Raw genomic sequence first — 17,508 nt, 5'->3', positions numbered from 1 at the left:
ATGAAATGAGGTGCTTGCCTTATATGCTTTGGATCTGCAAAAACAATGGGGACTTTTTTTTTTTCAAAACAGGGCAGAATGGAGGTGGGGAGGGAGGGAGGGTGGGTGAACCGATGGATGGATGGATGGATGGATGGATGGATGGATGGATGGATGGACGGAGAGAGAGTTTATCAGTATGTTAGAAGACATACTTCAAGTAGAGGACACTTAACAAAGGAAATGTGTAAGAAGCAGCATATTATCATGGTCTTGGATTTGGGGATTAGACAGTTGGAGTGGGCTGGGTGTCCAATCCCAGGACTTCCACCTTCTAGCTGTTTGAACCTAAGCCTGCAACTTCACCTCTCTGAGCCTCAGTGTCCTTCTCTGTCAAATAAGTGCTAATAAAACCTTCCTCATTGGCTTGTCATGAAAATTAAATTTGATCCTATAAGAAAAGCGTCAGGCTGGTAGGAGGTGCTCCAAAACATACCCCCATTTCCCACTGGCTGAGCCCCTTGCTGTTTCCTCTCACATCCACATGATGCGAAATTTCTAGATGGCTACTTTTTGGAATTAATTTCCTAAAGTGGGGAGAGGGCATTCAGGAAAAACACTCTGTATTTTCATTCCTTTGCTTACCTGCTGCAGGTCCAACTGGTGGGGGAAACATTCCCTTCAGCAGGGGTCTTTGTTCTGTGGCAATTAAAGGCGTCTCGCTAATCCTTCTGCTTCCCAGATGTTTTTGGAGCTATATTTTTAGCTCATCTCTTTTATATGCCTCACTTGAAAGACATCTTATTATTCATTTCAAAACTTGACAACTCCTATCCCTTTGTCCCCTCATTCTATTCTGATACACAAAGGAAGAATGAAATGTAGCAGTCTCAAGCCAAGTTTTGCTTCTGCTCAGTTGAGACCAGAGGTGTTAAGGGTTTCTTCTGGCTGACTCTGCTCTGGACCCACTCAGCTGGGTGTCAGCTGGGTGTCACAGGTGCTCATTCCCATCCTCATCTGCCTCGTGTTATAAGATATGCAATTATATGCTGTGTGTAGGTGCACTCAAGGGTCCCGCCCGTGCTCCTGTGCAGACACAAGCCAGGGGTGGCCTCACAGTTCTGGGACCAGTCTGAAAAGCATGTAGGAGTGAATAACAGAGACAGGATGAGCATTTCAACCTTAAGTCATTTAGTCAACAAATACTTATTAAGCATTGACTGTGCACCAGGATTTGTGCTAGGCGAGGGCGTATATTTTGCATAAACAGAGAAGATATTCCCTCACGAGATACACTTTGAATGACTTTGAAGTAACAGTGGCAGATTTATTAAGCCCTTATGGTGCTCTGGGCTCAACATGCCTGCGTGTGTGCATGTGTGTGTGTGATTCATACAGTTCTCATAACAAGCCTCAGAGGTAGAGATGGTTATACCCAGGATCCAGGTGAAAAAGCCAGGTCACAGAAAGGGTTAGTGCCTAAGCTCGGGGGTTACAGCTCATGAATAGAAAGGCCCTGTCTTGATCTCTGGCTCCAGAGCCTGGACTCTTCACTACTTAGTTATACGCTCCCTGTTCTCCACCCAGAATGCCTCCCGCTCCAGGGCCATAATAAACTGAGATCGTGGATAACTGCACTTAGCCCAGGGTCTGGGCTTTGTACTGCAGGTGGAGATTGTCATCGCCTGTATGGTGTCAAAGAGAAACCCAGCTGGATGTGACAGTAGTGAAAACAGATTTTATTCAGGAACTTCTGACAGTAGGGGGAAGAATTGAGCTTCTTTCCAATTTGTGCCGCTGTGCCTCAGGTTTGAAGGGGAGGATGAGGGAACCGGACGGATGATGAGTGGGGACTGTATAGAGTCAGGGAGCAAAACGTTACAAAAAACAGGAAATGGGGGTTAGCCCATGTGAAATTCATGTGGGTTTGATAACTGGCGCTTATCCAGGCTTGGGCTCCAGCCTCCCACAGAGACTGGGAGACCAGTCCTATCTCCAGGTGTTGGCTGGGACAAACAATAAATTCTTTTGGAAGCCTTGAGTTATCTTAGGCAGGGACTTGGAGGGGTGCTAGGGCCGTTCGGGATGTGGCCTTGAGCTGTCAGAAACGATGTTAGTGTTTTGCTCAAGTCTTTATTGGCCAAGGTTGAGGTCTAGTCGAGCAGAGGGCTCAGAGGAGCCTGGCTAGAGCTTGGGCAAGGAGTCTTTGTCACTAGTTCATTCTGCTTTCCATTGCTGGTCTACTGGATCCTTGCACCAGTTCTGCTCTGGGCAAGTCACTGCTGTTCTTATTCTCATGCAGATTCACGAATGGACAGTCAGACAGGTTACAGATAGGTGCACAGATAACAGGTCATTGCAAGTCAGAAGAGCAAGTGTTTTGAGCACAGGGACAGCAGCCAAGAGGTACAGGGAGCACAGAGGCGGGCAGCTAACCAAGCTGGGGACGGGAACCTGTCAGGAGTCCCGGCACCTGTTCTTCAGTGGCTCATACCTGGGACCGCAGTAGAATCCTCAAAGCGACAGGCTCCACATTTTGGCCCCGCCGGCCTCTGTCTCCTTCGGACCACACTGGGAGGTTGCTCTGGGAAGAGTGCACAGAAGGGCCAGGCAGATGACCTCATACCCACAGCCCCTGACCCCTCAACCCCAGAGCCCCAGAGCCCCTTAGAATTCCCTGAAGCCACCTATTTGGCTCTGGCACGTGCATATGATGCTCGCCTCTCCTGCCTTATCTTTTTTTTTCCCGGATGCGCAGGCTCCGGACGTACAGGCTCAGCGGCCATGGCTCACGGGCCCAGCCGCTCCGCGGCATGTGGGGTCTTCCCAGACTGGGGCACGAACCCATGTCCCCTGCATCGGCAGGCGGACTCTCAACCACTGCGCCACCAGGGAAGCCCCTGCCTTATCTTTTGCTAGCCAGCTCTTTTGCCTCCTTTTCCTGGCAGCCTGCCCAGTGGGACTAACTGCCCCTACTGGTAGGTCTCGGCATCTGCAGATCTCGGCGTTGATAAGAAGGTGCCACACCTGCTTGCGATTGTCTGGGCCCCGGCTGTGCCCTCCAGACCGCGTGCTTGGGGAGGGCAGGGGCGCCACGTGCCTTTCATGTGCCCTGTGCCGCCACAGCAGCTACCTCGCAGCAGGCCTTCAGCTGCTGTCTGTGATGTGAGAATCCAGGCTGTTGAGCTCTTGCCCGGTGTGCTTCCTGGCCCTCCCAGATCCCCCATCGCTTACATCCACCAGCATCTCCCGAATGGGCACCCCAATGCCTGGTACAGTCTGCAACTTCCCCAAGGTCAAAGGAAATGGTGGAGCCTAGGAATGTTCCAGACCCATCTGACCCTGGCACACAGACCGTGCTTATGCATGGACTTCACCAGGAAGCAACACAGAGCCTCATGCTGTGAGGTTGGGAGCATATCCAGTTGTCTCCAAAAACTACCAGTGCAGCCAGTGAAACAAAGTGGTACCCTGCCATCATCACTGCCTCTACCAGCACTGCCATCCAGGGTTTTTTTTTTTTTTATAAGACAGAACCCCTGTCATCTGTGGATTGTGGATTGTGGGCGGGGAGCAGGGGTGGATGAAGGTAGGATCCATCTTCGTCTCACAGACATTTTTGCCAGACTGTCCCCAAATCAGAGAGTCTTATGCTTTTACAGCCCAGGGCAGAAGCCCAGTCTGCAGTCTGGCCAGGGCCCTCGGGGCCTCCTCTCCAGCAGGACAGGCCGGTTCACCTGTGAGCCTCCTTCCCGGATACTTCGGCTGTGCATCCCCTTGGCTCCCATCCTGATGGCTCCCAGCAGGGAGGGGCTGCTCAGCTTCCTGTCCTTCCCCAGCCAGAGGATGGACTCCCTTTGCAGCCTGCTGGAAGGGTCAACTGCACTCAGATTAACAGCAGAGTCAAGTAGAAAGCTGCTGACAATTTCAACCACCTTAGTTTTTTAACCTGGCCTTCAAAAGCCTGCATCCCCTGGCCCTGGCCTATCTTCTCACACTGCCACTCTCTGCGAGCATTGTATGAGCTAATCATCCCAAACGGATTGCAGTTCCCTATCTATAACATGCTATTTGATAGCATCACATCTCTTTGGTATCCCTCTAGATGGAACATCTTTTTTTTTTTGAGGTACGCAGGCCTCTCACTGTTGTGGCCTCTCCCGTTGTGGAGCACAGGCTCCGGACGCGCAGGCTCAGCAGCCATGGTTCACGGGCCCAGCCGCTCCGTGGCATGTGGTATCTTCCCGGACCAGGGCACAAACCCGTGTCCCTTGCATTGGCAGGTGGACTCTCAACCACTGTGCCACCAGGGAAGCCCATGGAACATCTTTTTTTTAATTTTGAATTTAATTTTTATTTTATATTGGAGTATAGTTGATTTACAATGTTGTGTTCATTTCAGGTATACAGCAAAGTGATTCAGTTATACATATACATATATCCATTCTTTTTCAGATTCTTTTCCCACATGGGTTATTACAGAATATTGAGTAGAGTTCCCTGTGCTATACGGTAGGCCCTTGTTGATTATTTTATATATAGTAGTGTGTATATGTTAATCGCAAACTCTAAAGACAAATATCATGTGATATCACTTATATGTGGACTCTGAAAAAACGATACAAATGAACTTATTTACAAAACAGAAACAGACTCACAGACCTCGAAAACAAACTTATGGTACCGATGGGGAAAGATGGCAGGGGGAGGATAAATTAGGATCCTGGATGGAACATCTTCATCCCTACCAACCATAGGAGCACTAATTTTTACCTAGTCAACTCCTACTAATCTAGTCCATTCAGACCTTCATTCCTACCCTGTTCTTCCCTTTATTATGGCATGAACGCAATATTCTTTTATTCAGTCAGCAGATTGTGACTGAGCCCCTACAAAGTGTCAGCCACTGCCTGCGTTAGGTGCTGGGGATGCAGTGGTGACCAGGGCCAGCCACGGGGACTGCTTCCCTGGTCTTCACAGACTAATAGAAGATACAGATATTAACCAGGTGGTCATGCCCATGAAGGGATAATTACAGACTGTGGTATGTGTTAGAAAGAAAGGGAATGGGTTTATTATTTTTTATTTTTTTTGCAGTACGCGGGCCTCTCTGTTGTGGCCTCTCCCGTTGCGGAGCACAGGCTCCGGACGCGCAGGCTCAACGGCCATGGCTCACGGGCCCAGCCACACCGCGGCATGTGGGACCTTCCCAGACCGGGGCACGAACCCGTGTCCCCTGCATCGGCAGGTGGACTCTCAACCACTGCGCCACCAGGGAAGCCCAGGGAATGGGTTTCTTTGAAAACATTAAAGAAAGGCACCGAACGCCCTGTCTCCCCAGAGACTATGAGCTCCCCGAGGGCAAGGATCCTGCCCTCGTATTCCCAGCACAGTGCCTGCCATGAAGTTTCTGGGTCCAGGGAGATGCTCCGTTACTGGAACTGAGTCATGGAAATAAGTTGGAGCTGGGCCAGCAGGTATTTGGGGCAGGAAGCACAAAGTGACTGAGCCAGGCCTCCATACAGCTGTCCTCAGTTGAGTGCTGCTCTCTCTGGGCCTGGCACAGAGATAGATGGCGGGAGGAGGGGATGAAGGGATAAGAGAGCAAAGGGCTGGGCGGAACCTGAAGATCACTGCCCTTCAGGAGGCACCCCGATGCGATAAAATGGGCGTGACGTTTGCTGCCATCATGCCGGCTTTTGGCACCAGCTCTGTTCTTCACCGCTGACTGAACATTGATTGGGCAAGTTGCTTAAGCCCTCTGAGCCTCAGTTTCTCATCTCTAACTGGAAAATGATAGGGCCGAGGGTTAGAATTTCTTAGTTCGTGTCAATTTTGCCCTCTGAAACCCAAAGGTGAGTTATAGGAGATGACTGCAGGATCGCGTTTGGTGTATTTTCAACGAAAAAGGCAATTTTGTGCTGATTTCTTTTCCTGACAGTTCATTTTCCAAGGCAACAGCCTAACAAATCATGGGGCCAATTAGTGTAAGAGAAACAATTGATCCTGGTACTCAGAGAGCTCAGCCCACCACCTCAGTGGTTTGGTGGTGTTTATTTGGGGAAATGCTGTGCAGCACTAAATGGGAAGTAATTGGATAGACGCTGTTATAAATTGCACGGCACTGAACCACGCTCGGCTTCTGATTCAAGTAGCAAGGTCTGGCAGTAATAGGAAAACTAAAGGCTTTGCTATCCTGCCTTGAAAAGCGGAGCAAAGCTGGCAGGGGCCCATCTTGCCCCTCATTTTACAGATAGGAAAATTGAGTCTCAATGAGGGAGCGGAGATGGGGCTAGATACCTAAGATTTTGTTGTTTCACTACTGCATTCTCTCGGCAAACTCCTCAAACAAAGGGATCTGGAGATAAAATAAGGAGGTTGCTGTATTTCTTTCCTGGGGCTGCCATAACAAATTACCACAACGGAGAGGTTTAAATGGAAATTTATTGTCTCGTAAAGGCTAGAAATCTGAGATCCAAGTTTTGCCAGGATTGACCTCTTATGACCACTGTGAGAGGGGATCTGCACCAGGCCTCTCTCCTGGTTTCTGGTGGTTTGTTGGCGGTCTTGGGTATTCCTTGGCTTTTAGACACATCATCTGGATCTCTGCCTTCGTGTTCACAAGGCATTCAGTCCATGTGTCTGTGTCCACATTTCCCCTTTTCATAAGGACACTAGTCATACTGGATTAGAGGCACACCCTATTCTAGCATGCCATAATTTTAACTAATTACCTCAGTAATGACACTATTTCCAAATAAGATTGCATTCTGAAGTCCTTAAGTTTTAGGACTATAGTTGACCCTTGAACAACATGGGTCTGAACTGCACGGGTCCACTTATATGCAGATTTTTTCAATAAATACATACTACAGTACAGTTTATGGTTGGTGAATCCACAGATGCGGAACTGCAGATACAGAGGGCTGACTGTTAAGTTATACATGGATTTTTCTACCACACAGGGGTGTGGGGGGATGTCGGGGGTTGGTGCCCCTATTCCACACTTTGTTTAAGGGTCAACTGTATTTCCAAATAAGGTCACATCCTAAAGTCCTGAGGTTTGGGACTTCAACCTATGAATTTTGGGAGGCTACAATTCAACATGTAATGATCACAAACAATTTAGAGAACAGAATCTTTGAACTGGAGAGGAAGAATCATTTATTAAGCATCACTAGGTACCAGGCAGGGTACCAGGGTCTTACTTAGTTTCCCTCCAAAAGAATGAAGTTACAGATGAGGACCCTAAGGTTCAGAGAAGCTGGGTAATTTGCCCAAGTTGACACAAGTAGTATGAATAGATTTGGATTTCAAGTGCTGACCTGTGTCTATCCAAAGTCATGTGTTTCTTCAGCATCCAAGTGTCTTGTTAAAACAGATCTTAGAAGCCATATTCACCACTACCGCCACCTACTATCCACCTCAATTTATAAATGAAGACACCAACCTCCTCACTCCTAATCCAGCATTCTTCCCATTGGCTGCATTTTAGTCACATCACTTTCTTGTAAGTTTCTGTCTGGCATGCAAGACTTCTTTGTGACCAAGGCAGAGGTTAATTTCAAACTGGTTACAACACAAAAAGTAATTTTCCATTAAATATAATGACCTCGTTTCTGCAGTGACTTGTGGCAAAACATGCTGTTTCATTTCCATTCATTCACACTCATTTACCTACTTGCTATAATAATTTTACACCATAAGCTGAAATGTTGAAATCATTGGTTATATTACCGAACACCTACAATGGTTATTAGGATTCTTCATGCAGAAAGAGCCAGAAATAAAAACAAGAATTTTAGGAGAATGAGAGTAGAGGCAGTTGAAGTACATTCAAAGCTGTATTCAAGTGCACAGAGGCTGCCTGGGGTCTGGAGCCAGCCATACCTGGCAGCAATCCAGGGTCTACCTTATCAGCAATATGATCTGGTTTGAGTTCTTCAACCTCTCTGTGTCTCACTTACATCAGCAGTAAAAGGAGGGGAAGTAATATGTAAGGTTGTCAGGTGAGTGAAATAAATGAGGATTACATATGTAGAGTATCCGGCACGATGGCTAGCACATAGTGGTCATTCTCTGGATAGTACCCTTTTAAAAAATATAATGAAAATTAAATCTGAATCCTTATGCGTATTTGGAGAATATTCCAAGTTTGGGATATTTTTTTCCCTAGAGTTTCAGAAGTATAAAATTGTTTCCATATTTATTCAACCTGAACTTTTAAAAATGTTGTTGAAAATAGAACCACAACTGGCTGATGTTTATTTATGCTGGCCTTGGGGAAGCAAGAAGGAACAAAGAAAACTGGCCGCACTATACTGAGCTCTTCTAAACCTGCTGAACAACCCATTGTGTTTTGGACCAGTGCTTGCCTGAGGTGGACTTGATAAAGGCCTTTTGTCTGCAGCCTACTTTCAGTTAAGTCATTGAAGTGTTCGGTGCCTTGGTCTCTCCTGTTCTCAGAGAGAGGAAAAGGGAATGGGAGATAGAGAAAGGAGCGTGCTAAGATTTAATTTTTTTCTTTAATGTATTACCATGAAAATGTTCAAACAAACAGAAAATTTCACCTTTCGCCATATTTGCTTTCTCTGACTCTCTTTCTCTTTAGATTGGTTAAGAGATCAATAGATCAATAGATATCTAGATAATAAATAGCTGCATTAGGTGTGCTCATTGCCCCTGGGGTTTCATTGCTTCTAGTCCCTTTCTGCAAACAGTGCTAACAATATAGTTTTTAAATGATGAGTTCATATTGATAATTCCAATTCAAATTTACAATTATTGGCTTATTTCTTAACTTTTACATGTAGATCTCATTTTTCTTTGGCTGAAAAGCTTGCTTTCGAATAAGAATGTTTTTATATATTCTTTTATCCTAACATATACCCAAAGCAATTTCAAAATTGCAATTCCAATACAAATGACTGCTAACAATAAACCAGGCATAGACTTGAGTGTCAGTGAGATTTGCTGAAATCTCATGTTAGCCTGATATTCCCTGGGTAAGTCACTTCTTTCTGAGCCTTTTTCCTCCTGTCTAAGATAGGGATAATGGTGATCACTGTATTGTTCAGAAATCCTTTGGTTGCAAGTAAAAAAAACTCACTTCAGTCTTAAGCAACGGAAGGAATTCACTGATTATATAACTGAAAACTACAAGGTTAAATTTCTCAGGATAGTGGGATCCAGATTGTTAGATGATGTCATAAAGTTTAAAGCTCTCTCTTTCAACTCTTTTCTCTTTCCTGGTGACCCAATTTCCCAGAAGACTTTCTTACCACCCTCTGGTTATTCCAAGACTGTTATCCTGTGAGTTCTAAGGAAGTCCTGACCTGAGGGAACCATGCTTGGTAATTGAACACTATGTTACATAGTCATTAGATCTTTGTTTTTCTCCAAGATTAAATCAAAGCCTTTATTAAACATCCCTCCTTCAAACCACCTGCATTTAAATCTATACCTCTCTCCCGACTTTTGAACTGGTAGGGCTGTGCATGTGTCTTTGTCACCTGACGGGTCAGACCCAGTTGGGTCGCACAGTGCTGAAAAGCCACACCCAGACACACCACACGGGGCAGACCTCCACGGTTCTGTGCCCCCTCAGGATCTAGGCAGAGGTTGGCAGCACTGTCCCTGGAATCAGAGCTCGAGCACAGGAGACCAGGAAGCAGAAGTCTGAGCCTCCTTGTTCCAGACCTAGCCATGCAGAGCAGATAAGCTGAGCTTGGCTACCACTGGATGAGGGTCACGCATGTGTTTTTTCTTCTCGTCTCTGAAGAAAAGGGTGAGAGATGGAGCAGGCAATTTTCAGTTGTGTGTGGGTTTGATTTAAGGCTTTGGCTGTGGTCTGTTGATAGATTAAAATACTTTCTGGGAATGCCGTCTCAGTTGTCTGGGAAAAGATTCAAAGTATTCAGAGCCTACTGTCTACCAGATACCCTGCTAGACACATTAAGTGATCTTCTTCACATTCCCATTGTACAGATAAAGAAACTGAGGCTCAGTGAGGTAAGGTGACTTGCACATGGCGACAAAGCTGAGATCTAAATCCTTCCAGCACACGACATGCCTTTTGGAAATTGGGACAGGACAACACAATATACAAACTACTCTGAGTGTGGAAACAAAAGAGGAACCCCCTGACTTACACATATACACGTATTGCTGGCTTTTGAGAGCTCAGACCGCATCTTCTTTATTTCAGTATTTCCAGGGCCTGGTGTATCCGAGCACCGAAGGGCTTTTAAGCATGAATGTGAATTGAATGAGAGAGAGGACAGCTAGTCCAGCTCGCCACCAACTGTGATTATGCTGTAGCACATCCTCGGACATGGGATGTAGAATTTTGATTGAACCCCAGTGTTAGGAAATTGGTGCTTCACACAGAAGCTCGTTTCCTATTGAAGGTGGTTTTTATTTCTCCTGAGCAGAAATCTGCTTCCTTGTCACTTTGGTGATTGCTAATTGATTCAGCACACCTGGCTCCACTTTGCCTGTTAGACAAATTTAAGCCTAAATCATAGGTCTGGAATGCTCTCAGCTAGTACAACTAGTTCATCTCCCTATTTTTAGGCAAGAACTTTACTCACATGGTTCCAGAGCTGTGTGTTTATAACATATGTTTAGAGAGTTACTAAGAAGAAGCTGCCTTTTATAGCTGTTGTCTTGTTATAAAGTTTCAAAAGAAGTGTTAAGAGCAAAAAAGGACATGAGTATTTACTGAAGCCAACCTCCTTATTTTAACAGCTGAGGAAAGGAAGTGTTACAGAAACAGAAGTAGAGCCAGTAGGGTTGGGGGGAGGGGGTTCGAGGACAGACTTGGACTCAAGATTTTACTGACAGATTCATTCATTCAAGTTATTCATTTAAAAATAGGTACTGAAAAGTCATTAGAGACAGAACATAGGATGTGGTTTCCAGGGACCGGAAGAAGGGGAATGAGGAGTTAGTGTTTAATGGTACAGATGGTCACTTGGGGAAGATGAAGAAGTTCTGGGAATGGATGGTGGTGATGGTTGCAGAGCAGTGTAAATGTACTTAATGCCACAGAACCATACACTTAATAATGGTTAAAATTGTAATTCAAGTTGTGTATATTTTCCCACAATAAAAATATATATGTACTAAATCCTTACTATATGTCAGGCACTGTACTTGATATTCAGGATAAGATGAGAAAAAAAAGATATTGTTGCGAACACACTGGAGCCGATGTGTTTTTTTTTTTTTCTTTTTTTTTTTTTTTTTTTTGCGGTACACAGGCCTCTCACTGTTGTGGCCTCTCCCGTTGCGGAGCACAGGCTCCGGACGCGCAGGCTCAGCGGCCATGGCTCACGGGCCCAGCCGCTCCACGGCATGTGGGATCTTCCCGGACGGGGGCATGAGCCCATGTCCCCTGCATCGGCAGGCGGACTCTCAACCACTGCGCCACCAGGGGAGCCCAGAGCTGATGTTATATATATATATATATATATATATATATATATATATATATATATAAAATATATATTTTATGTGAGCAAAAAGTCCAGTTTTTAAAATCACTAATAAGTTCACCATTCAAGGGAGAACTCTTGTTAAGATTTTATTGGATGTTTTTCCAGACTTTTTATACACATACATATATGGATAATCATACTTTTTTCAAAAACAGGATCATATTGAACACACTGTTTTGTAATATGCTTTTATTTTTTCATTCAGTACCATGTTGTGAATATATTTCCACAGCAAAAAATACATACATTCCCAAGATGATTTTCAGTTAGCTGCATATTATTTCATCTTATAGCAAAATGCAGTTACTTCAACCAATCAGTTAATGCTCAACATTTCAGACATTTCTAATTTTTCACTATTCTAATAACACTGCAGGGACTATCTTGTATCCAAGTCTTTGCCCACATCTTACATTATTTGCAGATAATTGAATCCCTACAAGAAGAATCATAATTCAAAGTTTGTGCATATCATTAAGGCCTTGAAACATACAACCAGTCTGCCCTCCAGAAAAGTTGCAACAAATCACACTCCAACAAATAACAAATATAACCATGATGGCCAACATTTACATAGCCCTTACAATATGTGCCTTGCACTGCTCCAAGCCCTTTATATATACCAGACTAAGTCATCCATCTTCCTAACAGGACCATGAGAGAGGCACTGTTGGTCCCATTGTACAAATAGAAAACCAATAGCCCAAGAAAGTATGTTTCCCCATACTTTTGCAAACACTGGGTATTATCTCATTTTTTTCATTCTGGTGGCGAAAAGTGGCATCTCAATTGTATCTGATATATTTTATATGAATCAATTTAATATTTCCAACAACTTTTTGGATTCTGTATCATTCTTCACATTATACAGAAAGAGAAGCCTCAGAAAGTTCACGAGACATGCCCAAAGCTACACATCCAGTCAGTGATACAGATTTGAATCGTGTTCTCTCTGGCTCCAGAGTTCATATTCTTTCCTCTGTTATCAGGCTGCCTCTTCAGCTAGAGACTGGGATCTTTGGAAATTTGGTCTTGGCCTTGAGTAAAACGTTCTAGAAGATTTCAGGATGGGAACTTAGGGAAGAATTCACTCTGACCTACTCCGTTGAACACTTGATGATGGGGTACCTGGGGGCTGGTACAGAGGTTGCCTCCCAGCCTTGTTGGCACTGCCATGCAGCAAATGCATCCAAAAATATGCTAGAAAAGAGAAAGGCCTTTATAATGAGCCTGGGCCTCTCTTTGTCTTGTGAGATTTTAACTACTGTAATTGCCTGTAGTGTGAAGTAGTGTATTTTTCATGTATCTATTTTTGTTCTGTGGCTATCTGCATGTCTGCTTTTTATGTTTTGTTTTTTTTATTAACTCACTTGAATCCTGGTGGGTGTTTTTCCCGTGAGGAGTATAGCCTCAGGAAAACACACCCTCTCATACACACACATACACACACACAATAATAATATGAAGGCTAAGGAGGGTAGAATGTATTCTTTAAAAAAAGCTAATGGTAAAGTCTGAGCAGATGACTTTCTAATCCATACTGTATTTAATTGGCTGTATTGAACCATACTACAAATAAAGTCTTCTCTGTAATTTATTCTGTCAGACGATAACCCTGCAAACAATTGGGTACTTCATTTAAACATTGGTAAATGGCTCATGGAAATGCTAAGAAAAAAATGGTGATCAGATAAGAAACCCTCTGTTTACGGAATGAATCCTATGTGAAATGTCGTGAATTAACCTGATTGAATCAATCATTGAGCATTTATTGAGTGACTGCCTTGTGCAGTGTACATCTTTGGATAGCTTGGTTCTTCCTTCCTTCCTTCTTTAATTCACGAAACCTTATTTAGCACTTATTGTTCAAAAGGAACAGTATTAGTAACTAGGATGAGACTGAAGAGAACCAGACACGGATCTTTCTTTCAAGGAGCTAACATCCCCAAGGTGGAGAGAAAACAAATGCACACATGTTCTCCAAATGTCCTGTTCTCAGGACCTAGAGGCCTTTGCGTGCTCCATTCTTTCTGCCTAGAATGCCCTTTCCCCCTGACTTTCTGGGGACTTCCCCTTTATCCTTCGAGACTGAGTCCAAGGTCAGCTCCTTTGTCAAGTCTTCCCTGGTGCCCCTTCCCATTCCTGCTCTGACCCTACATAACCCTTTAATCTAAAGCTTGTCTTCTTATATGGTGGTTGTTAGTCTCTTTGCCTGCCTGTTCTATGAGATTGCAAGGGCCTTGAGGAAGGGACTATGTTTTAATCTTTTGGGTAGATGTAGCAGTTAGCATGAGATCCAGAAAAGAACAGGTACTCAATAAGCATGAATACATACCATGTGAATAACTATATGCATGGAGAAATGTGTAGCAAAATTAAGAAGTATGAAGCATCCCAAATAGAAGAAAAAACACAACCCAATGAAATCTAGGGCTGGGAATTATTACTAAGGGAACCAGAAACAGGGGAGTCAGGGAAGGTTCCCTGGATGAGCAGGATGTTGGAGCTAGGCCTTGAGCATCGTTATGATACAGTTAGGTGGAGTTGATGAAACACAGGTCAGGGGAAGAAGAGGGCAATCAGTAGAGAAAACAACATGCATAATGGCACAGAGGTGGGCAAGTCCAGAACCCAAAGGGGGATGATTAGCCCTTCAGATTATTTTCACCCCTGGGAGGAAAGTCAGACTGGGTTGGGGAAGTTATTCTCTGAATTGGCCTTGGAATTCTGCAGCAATAACTTTCATCCTCAATGAGAGGGTTCGGAATAGGAGGAGTAAATGAAGTGGTAGAAAGATCGGGTGTTCTGGAAGACTCTCTCTTTAAAAGCAAATATCTGCTTTGATTTGGGGGCAGTGCTTTAATATCTAGACTAAGTTTTTCCAAGACAAAAACTCTTTTCCAAAGGAAGGGTGGAAGAAGAGCACCCAGAATCTGCCTTTCCTCCACCCTCTCCCTCCCCCTCTGGCCCAGGATTCTCTGCACCTCCAGAACAACCCATGACGCCCCAGAAACTCCACACAGAAACACTCCTGGGATGAAATGGTCCTTTTCTCCTGTGACCAAGGGCCTCACCTCCCCTTTGTGGCCTTGGCTGCTCGGCAAATACCACAGGTAGCCAAGCCCGAGAGTCCCCTTCCAGACCATGTGGTCTTGACCTTTTTCTTTGAGATCCTGATAGCTGGCCTTGACCCCAAACCTTCTGACTGATGACCCTTTCTGACCTCAGAATCCTGCTGGAATCCAGAATAGCCTCAACTCTACCTCCTTCTCCAGTTCCCTTTCTTCATCCCAGCTTATCAGAGATCATGGTTTTGTTGTTGGTCTAGGGACCCAGGAGTCTAAGGAAAGGAACCTTGATTCTAAATAATCTTGTTTCCTCTTTTCAATGCTTTGTCATCCTGAGTAGGGAGAGTGGGGCCTGGGTTAAGTACTGGTCCAGCCAGAACACAGTCTGACCCTCAGTCCTTTCATGAATAAACTCGGAGGTGAACTATACAATATTTAAGTTTCCTCTGGCTCCAAATGTCTTTGATTTGTGCTGATAAAACTTGTTTAAAGACGTGGAGCAATTTTGAGGCTCAGTGAACAAGTATTTACAAGGTCCTCTGTGTTGCCAAGATGAATGTGATAATGTAGGATTAGCAGGATTCTAATATATTTGTATTTCCAAGGATCTGTATGACACGTGCATGATTAAGGTTGGAGAAAGTGGAGACGTATCCCCTTACTGGCTCTTCGTTTCCAAATGAATGAGCCTCTTCCAGAACAATTCTTTTTAACATGTCCTAAAATTAACTATAGGAAAAGGTAATGTTACAAATATTTTTAAGCGAGGCAACATTAGATATCCTAAGGCGTTAAAAATGTTTTGATTTTAAAACACTTAATGAGCATTCCCAGATAAATTAAAACATCTCCGTCTGCTATCTTGCCTAGTAGGTGATATTTTACCATTGCACAATCATCTCCAAATCTAATTCGACCAGGAAGACTTCTAATTGTGGTTTAATTTTAGAGCAATATTCCACTTGGCAATCAATAAGTACTGTCGTCAAACTTGGATTCAATAGAAGATGTGGATAGCATTCACCGTATTACGCAGAGAAAGACATACTTGCAGGAAAGGGAGAGAAGGAGGATGCCTTTGTCTCCCACTTTCCCTACTGTATACCATTCGAGCTCACAAAAGCCTCTAAATCAACACCCCCATGTTTCGTGAATATAAATTTCATCGATTTTACATCATTACCACCATGAAAAAGCTACTGCTCTCTGAGCAGTTTTTCTCTGCTAGCTAAATATGTTCTCTTAATAAAACAGGAGCAAATGGATCTTGATCATTTTACTGACAAATACTTCCTTCTTCACCAACTTTGTGTGAAAATCCACTAGAATTATACAGTTGTCTTATGGCCACTTGAGGGGCTAGGGTGACCAGGCAGTGATACCACCCTCCAAGTGTGATGTCCAGTAGACACTGGGCAACCTGGACAGGCTTGAAGCCACCTGGAGAGTCCCAAGAGTAGTAAAGAGATGAGTGAATGGCCAGACTCTGGAAGGTAAAGGTGCAGCAACCAATTCTACTGCAGAAATGAGTCCTAAGGTCAGAAGCCTGGAAGGATGGCAACAGGCTGGGGAATGGACATTTTGGAAGGTCAGGGCCAATAATCCAGAACCAAGGCAATGGCCTTCATGAGAGGCAGGTGCCCACTGTCCTGAGAGGCTGGCTGTGTGATGTGAGATCCAAATGGCTAAAGGATCCAGGGAGATGGAAAGAGACCTGGGAGAAAATGTACTCCAGTGGTTCCCAACATTTTCGTAACCAAATTCTCCTTGTGTTACATTTCTCCTTCCCTCTACAAACTTAGTAATGTGGGAAACTTTGTTCACCAAAAAAAAATGCATTTATAATCATTCACTTTCCTATTTGCATTATTTGAATCCATCACTAATTGCCAAAGAGAATCTGCTCCAAGATGAGCTAAGGAGTACGACAGTAACCAGATACGGTTCTAAATAAACTTGGCGTTTTCATTTGCGTGCATGATAAAAGGTGTCATCTTATTAGGGATAATTATAAATTTCTGTTTAGCTTTTTGAAATGTTGAAAATTGCCTGGTACCTCTTTTTATTACTTTTAATCACCCCAGTAGATCCAGAGCTTTGGGTTAGGAGCCATTGATCTGGTTCAGAGTTCTTCTTTAATAGAGGAATACACGGAGATCCAGAGAGGTACAGTGAGTGCCTTGTGTTCGCATATAGTGGCTAGAATTCAAGCTTCTTAACACCCCGGATAATGAAAAGGTCCTTTGTAAGGACTTGAAACACATCGTATAATGCACAGATACATACAGAGGACTGTTTAATGAGGATTGCTTTAGGAACATTTAATATAGAAAAATGGCCATAAAGTTCACCATCACTTAACAGGATGGTGAGTATTATTTGTTGAAATTTAGATAATAAAGGCAGGAAGGTCCATATCAAAAGATTTTTGAATTACTGATCAGCAATCCCAATTTACTTTAGTTCAACAACTGTGGGTCAGGCACAGAGCAAGGTATTAGGATGGCAAAGGTGAAGAAGACAGAGGCTGGTGGGGAAGACTGGGATTTAGGCAAATATATCAGAGAAGGAAGATCTACGAAAGCAGGAGCCAAGGTAGCTGTGTGTGAGGAATCCATCAGGAGTTTCAATATCGCTAGAGACTAAAGCTCTAGGGAAACACAGAAGCGGGAGGAAGCACATCTGCAGGGAAAGGGAAGGCAAGCCTTGATCAGGGGGTTTCACAGAGGAGGTGCTATTTCAGATAGGCTTTGCAAGAGGAATAGGATTCAGGCAGGTGGATAAAAGAACAGGCATTGCGGACATGGGGACCAACCCATGAGAAGCCTCAGAGGTGTGGTGACCTTGGGCAAAACAAAGAAGGGTGTTTGATCCTCAAGTCACTCTATCGCCACCTCTTGGAAAATTGTTATAACCATGCACATCTATGGTTCTCTGAATGCGAAGGGCACCCCCTGTCA

The 17,508-nt window shown here is 44.2% G+C and overlaps 1 protein-coding gene across 2 annotated transcripts in view; it reads left to right on the top strand.

Moving 5' to 3' along the window:
* DAB1 (DAB adaptor protein 1) overlaps positions 1-17,508 on the top strand; it is a 446,271-nt gene that overhangs the window by 353,071 nt on the left and 75,692 nt on the right. The window lies entirely within an intron of this gene.

Source organism: Mesoplodon mirus (genome assembly GCF_964341445.2).
Source record: "Mesoplodon mirus genome assembly, chromosome: 3".
Classification (NCBI taxonomy): domain Eukaryota; kingdom Metazoa; phylum Chordata; class Mammalia; order Artiodactyla; family Ziphiidae; genus Mesoplodon; species Mesoplodon mirus.
This window is presented reverse-complemented; position numbering and strand designations above follow the sequence as displayed.